Source organism: Podarcis pityusensis, assembly GCF_964106645.2.
Source record: "Podarcis pityusensis genome assembly, chromosome: 1".
In the NCBI taxonomy this organism is placed as follows: domain Eukaryota; kingdom Metazoa; phylum Chordata; class Lepidosauria; order Squamata; family Lacertidae; genus Podarcis; species Podarcis pityusensis.
The window spans coordinates 73,048,580-73,057,736 of record NC_138028.1 but is presented as its reverse complement, the minus strand read 5'-3'; positions in this window follow the sequence as shown (position 1 = coordinate 73,057,736).

Genomic DNA, 9,157 nt, shown 5'->3' with positions numbered 1-9,157 from the left:
TTGAGCAAACAGAAATCCATTTCATTAGTGGAATTGGTGCAGTGGTTATCATTCCTGGAGACCGGTTGTCATGCCATTGCTGAGCATGGGACATGCATGTTCAGCACATGAGGGCAGCAGTATCTTTTTAAAATCATTTTTATTAAGTTTTCCATTTTAACAATCCAATCATATCACACTGAATGTTCCAAATTATACAAATACATATCAAATAGTCTAAATATTCTGCCTAAATTATAATTTTTTTGTTGCGACTTCCCATGCTTCAAGTTTTTTTTGGGGGGGGGGCTCTGATCATCTCATATGAGGGCAGCAGTATCAGCTCACTATCTGCATGTGTAATTGAGCCATAACAGATCACCACAGCCCAAAATTTCATATGAACCCACGTGATCTCAAACAACATTTTCCAATGACAATTCTCACATCCCACTGACAAGTTATCAAGTGCTGAGCAATTATGAAAAGGCAAATCAAGTGATGCCCATCTGCAAACTGGTTCCCAGCATCTGCAATACCTGATCCTAATCAAGTAGTCCCTATAACCTTAATTTTTAAGGTTACATTGAAAGTAATTTGCTGACACCTCGGCAAGGCAGCATGTAAGGGATTGGCAGGGCTCCAAGGAGTGGGTAGAAGAGGCAGTGAGGCCAGAGGCTGATCTAGGGGAAGGAGGTAGTGATTTTGTGCTTCTTGCGAGCCAGGAGCCAGAGCTGGAGGATGGGTCCAATTAGCTGGGGGAGGAAAGACAGGACCGTTTCTGAGGGGTATGTCTTAAATTTGAAATGAAAATGACACAACCCCGTTATTCAGTAGTTGTGTTGGTCTTAATGGGATTCCATCTTAAGGTCAAACATCTCCGTAACTGTTCTGCTGGATCAGGGGTTCAATATACTCAGGAAACAAAGTAGCTTGGCAGCTCTTGGATGCCCTGACATTTTCGTCAACTCAGCTAGTTCTTGAATTAAATAGGGAAGAACTAAACCTACAGTCACAACAGAATTTCCCTTGTGAAGCAAAATCTGCTTCCAAGGTTAATTTATTTGTTCTTGAAGCAGACCTGGTTCCAGATTTGGCGGGGGGGGGGGACTGGACCCTGCGCAGGCGCTGCTCTGTGCCACTGAAGTCATTCTCACTTTGCCCCCTGGTGGTGTTGCTGCAGCCATGAAGAAGAGTTTGGATTTGGTATCCCGCTTTATCACTACCCGAAGGAGTCTCAAAGCAGCTAACATTCTCCTTTCCCTTCCTCCCCCACAACAAAAACTCTGAGGTGAGTGGGGCTGAGAGACTTCAAAGAAGTGTGACTGGCCCAAGGTCACCCAGCAGCTGCATGTGGAGGAGCAGAGATGTGAACCCAGTTCACCAGATTATGAATCTACCACTCTTAACCACACCACACTGGCTCTCCAAAGAAGAAAGGGACTGATTTTTGTCATCAAGTAACATGACAGGTGGCCCTGCTTCCTTTTCACCAGAAGCCCCACACCACCAGAAGTTGGCTGTTACGTGACCTATGTAGGGGACCATTTCACTGCCCACAATCTGACAAAAAAGGTTTCAAGTCCCTCTGACCTACAGTGTGGGTGCTAATCCTAAGTATCTAGGATTGAAACCCTCTATAGATGTTGTCCCTGCAGCATCTGGGCTAGTGTTTGAAATTTATCCAGTGTGTGTAATCTAGACAATCATATGCACATATCACACAATGCGCTAAAACAAACTCTTTAAAAACCCCTTTAAATTTTAAATTCATATCCACTTCCTATGATAGGAAACCAGATCAAGTTTATATAAAGTGGTGGAGTGAGTCGTGAAAAGTGGGGAATCCATAGGTTACTCTTTTGATCACAAAAAGTAGTCCCTATATTCTTCTAAAGGGGGATTACCAAGGGTGGTGAAAGGTAAAGGGACCCCTGACCATTAGGTCCAGTCGTGACCGACTCTGGGACTGTGGCGCTCGCTTTATTGGCCGAGGGAGCCGGTGTACAGCTTCTGGGTTATGTGGCCAGCATGATTAAGCTGCTTCTGGTGAAGCCAGAGCAGCGCACGGAAACGCCATTTACCTTCCCACCAGAGCAGTACCTATTTATCTACTTGCACTTTGACGTGCTTTCGGACAGCTAGGTTGGCAGGAGCAGGGACCGAGCAATGGAGCTCACCCCGTTATGGGGATTCGAACCGCCAACCTTCTGATCAGCAAGTCCTAGGCTCTGTGGTTTAACCCACAGCACCGCCCGTGTCCCTACCAAGGGTGGTAGTGGAGTTGTAACGAGGTATGGTTATGGACTGAGCACAGTGGCATGCAGTGGTTGTTGTTTTTTGTTGGGCAACAGGTGGGCCAGAGGTGTGGGAATGTTCTGGGGTGCAGGAGAGGATATATTGACTAATTATATCCTTATCCAACTTGTGCTAACAAGTTCCCAAAATATCAGCAGAGTTTATAGACATTCCCCTTTAAGTTCGCAACGGTAACGTGTGCACAGGTTCGCTAGAACCTCTATAATAATTACTCTGGTAATTTCCCCTTTGTTCCCTCTTAAAATACAAGACACAACACAGTCTTTATAGAAGTATAAAAGAGTTTACTCACGTTCTGTTCACAATATGATCCCAGAAGGCAGACAGGCTTAAAAAGGTTACATACATTCAGAATCTATCTTGTAGCAAGATAGTCCTTATCTCCTCTCTTGGCTGGGAGCCAAGAGGGCATCCTTAGATGTTTCCTCATCGAAAGAAAATGGCAGAGAGAGAGATATGGCTGCCTGCCCTGTGCTTTTGTCATTACCTGCACAGGTGAGGCCACACCCACCTCTGGTCACATGTGGAGGAAGTCCGTCCCCAGGAAGTTTACCTGCTTGCTGGACAGACATCCCTCCCCATGTTCTAACATGTACACTCTAGGAATGTTGTCATTGACTGCTCCTGTGTTTACATCCCACAAGAGGTGCCAGCTTGCAAGAGTGATGTCACATGTGTGAGCATTGCAGAAGCTCCCCAGCCTTTGAGGAGGAGATGTCAGGGCTTTGGGAAGGTGAAGGGAGGGCTCTTGGACCTGTCAGAGCAACACCCCTCCCTAAGCCGGGCAGAAGCTTCCTTGGCTTTGGGAAGGAGGCACCAGGAAAACATTTAGAGAACTAGCCTAGTTCCCCTAGTCCCCTGACCACACACCACTGGCAGAACAGCTCCACTTGCACAAGGTGGAGCAGGTGGGGCAGCTGCCAGCCTCTCCTCAGGACAGGCTAGCTCAGCAGTGACACCCAAATAGCCCCATTTGGTCCTGCCCGAGTTGCAAAGTCCCCAGAATATACTTCAGTATGCTGGGTGCTGACATCTGAGCCTGGTTTGTTCTCTTGTTTAGAAATTTTTTTTTAGGTTGCCCTTCATTGATACAGAGACCAGGATGGAGTACAGAACATAAAAGAAGAACAGCCAACCAAATCATCAGATAAACAACAGCGCACGCTGAATACACAATCAAGCAAACAGGACAGCTAAAAACAACAGAGCAGGCTAAACAAGCATCAGCTTTGTTCAACACTATGATGTGACCTGGTTCCGCATTTTAGTTCTTGCAAAGAGATCACGAACTACATTTACTTCAGGGGCAAATAAATGATCATTCTACTATGACAAGAGAGTCAAGGGAAGAGGACATCGTTTATGTTGCTGCCCACATTGTTTGCCAATACATCCCAGAGCAAAATTACGTTTTATGAAGAAGATGGTTGAGAAGTTTCTTTTTCTTTTTCAAATAGCAGCTGGGTGGGTGAAGAATCTGAATTGGTAATGTATGTATTTGTGAGGAAGGATTAACCCTTTCACTACTAGGCAGGTGACTGGCAAGAGATAATATATCAAATCTCTGTGTTGGAGAGGTGGGCCTGCTCTTGTATCAAGAGATAACAAAGTACCAGCCACTAGCCATAGCAATACAATAAAATGTACATAAAATGTACTGAAGATAGTGGTAAAAACTTAACTATACAAAATACATTTTGGAGGTTTACATCAGTAATCAAATTGTAGTGTAATGTGTAGTTTGGTCATAAAGTTTGCATCTTACATGCAGGAGTAAGGAAAGCAGGAGTAAGGAGTAAGTACAAGGGGTGAAACTTGCGGGTGCCTGGAGATATGTGTCAAATTATGGCTAAAGCATGCAAAGGACCAACCAGTTATTTCTGGCAGGCAACCACAGGTAACTTAAGATATGTCTGAAAATGGCTCATCCTTCAGATCAAAGCTTTTCCAAGGGTTAAAACCTGCCCCAGCGTAGGCTACAGGTGACAGAAATGTACAAGCTCAGCAGAAGACAGCAGCCCGCGGCCTTGCCTTTTCAGAAGACACCAGACAGCTACTTCTCTACAATCCACATGTTTCTGAATTCTGATCACTGAAAGCTCATTAATAAGATGTTCATTCTTGGACTACTTGTGTTCTACTGTTATATAACCCTGAATAAACTCTTTCCTGGCAGGGTGCATCCCATTCAGTAAGCTGTGTGTCAAGGCTTGCTCTCAAGCGACATATAGCTGGCAAAACCCCGTGGAACCATTTGCAACGGTTGCAAAGAACTGCATTATGAAGGATAAAATAAAAGGCTTAAGAAAGGGAGAGAGGGTCTTTTCTCAGATGTCTTCAAATAGTCACATGTAGAGGTGATAGGGACTGAGGTTTCGACTCCTTAGGAGAAAGGAATGCCACTGAATTACTGACTGTCGACAAATTACTCCACAAGTTACTAACTTTTGCTTGGCTTGTAACTCCCTTGATCCTCATTCCCAACCAAGCTGAACTTCATACAATTGGTTTTGCTCCTATTTATCCTTCCTCACTGTTGTCTCTCTCCCTTTTCTTGTTTTAAATTGTAACCTGGATCAATGTGGTCTTGCTACTGAATGCTAGGTCAGTTCGTAACAACGCCAGGCCATCGGGCACAGCCGGTGAGCTATATCAAAGGGATACTGTAGGTGGGAGGGAGATCTGAATGGGCAACAGAACCCTTTGATCCACCCACTCATCCAGCCATGCCTACCTCTCCCCCCAGGCACTGAATTGATATCCATGGGACTTCTTCACAATGTCATCCTCCCAGGCACATCTTCCAAGCAAATGTCCAGGGTGGTGGCAGCAGCAGAGGAAGCCACTCGGGTGCCTGGGGCAGGGCACACCGTGGGGCCTCCAGAGTCTGCCTTCCTCCTCCCACTCAGCTGCCCTACAGCTGGGGGGGGGGAGGCAGTGGGTGGACCATTCGGGCAGCTTGGAGCCTGTGCACGCCCAAGCCACAGTGTCTCTCCCAGGAAAGATGCGTGGCTCAGGCATGTTGCAAGCCCCACGGTGAATGCCGCCCGGCATTTTGTCACCCCTCTCAGTGGTGATACCTGGGGTGGCCCGCACTCCCCTTCCCCCACCCCTGGGTGGTGGTGGTGATGATGATGATGATGATGAATAAAGCTTATTTCCAGGCACAGTGGTATAAGCCAAATGAAATGTGCCAATATTGTATGTGCAGATGCCGTCTAATGTCATAATCCCGTACATGTTTACTTTGGCATTAGTCCCATTATACTCACTGGGTTTTCTACATGAATATGTAGTCCCTCTAGATTTACATATTGATTTTATGCTAAACAAACTATTTGCATATACAGGTGCATTACTTGCACTGAGTAAGCAATATAGCATAATGTGAATGTTTGGAAAATAAACCTTCTATGACTGATGGGGAATTAAGAAACAGTGCAATGTTGCTGGTAGAACAGCAAGTTCAACATTACAGGCCATGTTCATCTAATTAATTCACCTCTACAGAAGCAGCTCCAGAGAGAACTGGTGTATCTGCACAGCTGCCTATAATTTAAGAGGCAAAAGTGACTTAAGATAATTTATCAAGGAGGAAGTTAATTAACATTTCCCCTCTCTATAAGAAAAAGATGCCTCACTAACTTTGACTAATTGTTTTCTGCTGTGTACTTGCGTGTCTGAAAAGGTGCTGGTACAGATTTTCTTTTTTACCAAAATAAAAAATGCTGCTTTCAATTTTTGCACAAAGGGTGCCATCTAGTGTTCCTTTTCAAAATAACAATCACTTGCACTCTACTCACGCATTTTAAACCATTCTCTACTTCTGTTTGGTTTGTCACGCAGAGCCCATTCTTCCTCTGCACAGCTTACAACAACTTACATATGGCTCCCAGGTGGCTCCTCTCCAAGCAGCTTAATGGATAGCCCTGCTAAACTTCCAGAGGTGGAACATTGTTGTGTGCCTTCAGATCGTATCAGTACGGCACTGCTGGAGAGGCACATTCCCTGTCTGCAAATATTGAAAGCTTCTGTTGCTGTACAATTCATTGTGTAATCCTATACACAGGTGCTGCTGAGGTGCTTACTTGGCTGTAAAAGTTCATTAGGACTTCCATATTGAATCAGACACAAACAGTCCAGCCTCTGACAGTGAACAATCAGGTGGGAAGCTGCCTTGCAAAGAGTCATTGACCCATGTAGGTCAGCAATGGCTCTCAAGTTTCAGAGGAATCCCCCTTAGCCCTTTCTGGATATGTTGGGGATTAAACGTAGGGCTTTCTGAATTCAAAGCACTTATTCTACCACTGATCTTTGGGCTTTGCCTGTAGCACAGCATGGTGGAACATAGCATCAAACAGTGTGATGAAGCCATCCACACACCAACTGCCTTGTTCATCCCCTACATTTAGTCAAAGGTGCCATTTTTAGCTACCGCTAAAAGCTCTTGTCAGGCTTAACTTCTATTAATTTGCCTGATCCTTTTAAAAAAAGAAGCAGCAGCAGCAATCAAATATTCTCCTGTTTCTCCAGATTGCTAATTTAGTGAGGAAGTCCTCGCCATTTTTGTAGCATCCTATAGATCCCGTGGTACGCGGGTGGCGTTGTGAGTTAAACCACAGAGCCTAGGACTTGCCGATCAGAAGGTCGGCGGTTGGAATCCCCGCGATGGGGTGAGCTCCTGTTGCTCGGTCCCTGCTCCTGCCAACCTAGCAGTTCGAAAGCACCTCAAAGTGCAAGTAGATAAATAGGCAGGGAAGGTAAATGGCGTTTCCATGCGCTGCTCTGGTTCGCCAGAAGCGGCTTAGTCATGCTGGCCACAAGACCTGGAAGCTGTACGCCAGCTCCCTCGGCCAATAAAGCGAGATGAACGCCACAACCCCAGAGTCGGTCACGACTGGACCTAATGGTCAGCGGTCCCTTTACCTTTACCTTTATAGATCCCTTGCTTATCAAGAGGTTATGTTCACCTCTTGGTTTAGGAGTAAATGGTAAAACCAAATGGTAATAATAATAATAATAATAATGTTTAGACTCTGCCCATCTGGCATGGTTGCCTCAGCCACTCTGGGCAGTTTCCAACATACATAAAAACATAATAAAATATCAAACATTAAAAACTTCATGATACAATCTCTCCCCAGTTGTCTGCATTCATGCTGTGCAGCCAGCCAAACATCCTGGGATACTGAATCCGACAAAATCATGATGTGCTGCAGAAACTAGTTCTTTATTGCCACATTCAGTTCCTTGTTTCAGAACAAGAACCCTCTCAAGGCAGCTCACAATGAATACCATGAAAGCAAAACACTGAAAAGTTTTTAAACTGAAACAGCAGCATAAAATGCATCCCTGCCCAGCACAACAATCCAAATACAGTGGTACCTCTGGTTATGTACTTAATTCATTCTGGAGGTCTGTTCTTAACCTGAGACTGTTCTTAACCTGAAGCACCACTTTAGCTAATGGGGCCTACCGCTGCTGCTGCGCCACTGGAGCACGATTTCTGTTCTCATCCTGAAGCAAAGTTCTTAACGCGAGGTAATATTTCTGGGTTAGCGGAGTCTGTAACCTGAAGCGTATGTAACCTGAGGTACCACTGTAAAACACATTATGACTGCAATTCTATACAGTGGTGCCCCGCAAGACGAATGCCTCGCAAGACGGAAAACCCGCTAGACGAAAGGGTTTTCCGTTTTGGAGGTGCTTCGCAAAACGAATTTCCTATGTGCTTGCATCGCAAGACGAAAATGTCTTGCGAGTTCCTGCGGGTTCCCCCCCCTTTTCCCCAAGCCGCTAAACCGCTTATCAGCTGATGGCTAAGCCGCTTAACAGCTGATCGCTAAGCCACTTATCAGCTGATCGTTAAGCCGCTTATCAGCTGATCGTTAAGCCGCTTATCAGCTGATCTTTAAGCCGCTTATCAGCTGATCCGCTAAGCCCGCTAAGCCGCTAATACTGTAGCGCTAATCCGCTAAACCGCTAATGGGCTTGCTTCGCAAGACAAAAAAACCCGCAAGACGAAGAGACTCGCGGAACGGATTCTTTTCGTCTTGCGAGGCACCACTGTATACCCTTGCCCATTGCATTCAGTGGGGCTAATACTTCTAATTAGATCAATAAAGGATTAAGTGCTGTGGTCTTGTGCCGAGCCGCAAACAAGCAGAGCTCAGTGGAATGGGAGGCCAGCCGACCAGAAAAGTCTCAGAGGTGTACTTAATAATAATAATAAATTTTATTTATATCCCGCCCTCCCCAGCCGAAGCCGGGCTCAGGGCGGCTAACAACAATAAAACAGTACAAAAGTACAGCATAAACAACACTCTAAAATCATTCATTATAAAATTAATTAATTCAAGCCACTGGCAACCATTGGGCCAGAGCTCCGCGAAGATTGCTGAGGGAGGGAGTCAGGCTGTGCCCTGGCCAAAGTCCTGGTGGAACAGCTCTGTCTTGCAGGCCCTGCGGAAAGATGTCAAGTCCCACAGGGCCCTGGTCTCTTGTGACAGAGTGTTCCACCAGATCGGAGCCATGGCCGAAAAAGCCCTGGCTCTAGTTGAGGCCAGCCTAACCTCTCTGTGGCCTGGGACCTTCAAGATGTTTTTATTTGAAGACCATAAGTTTCTCTGTGGGGCATACCAGGAGAGGCGGTCCCGTAGGTACGAAGGTCCTAGGCCGTATAGGGCTTTAAAGGTACTTGCCTGGAGGCAGAGTCAGTATCCAGTCAGGTCCAGTCCTGGGGTCAGGCGAACAGCAATCCACGTAATCAGATGGTCCAGGGGTCAGGGAATCTATCCGTCAAGGGTCAAGGCAAGCAGGAAGCAGCAAGGACCAGGAACTACAAGCACTGCTTCCAGCA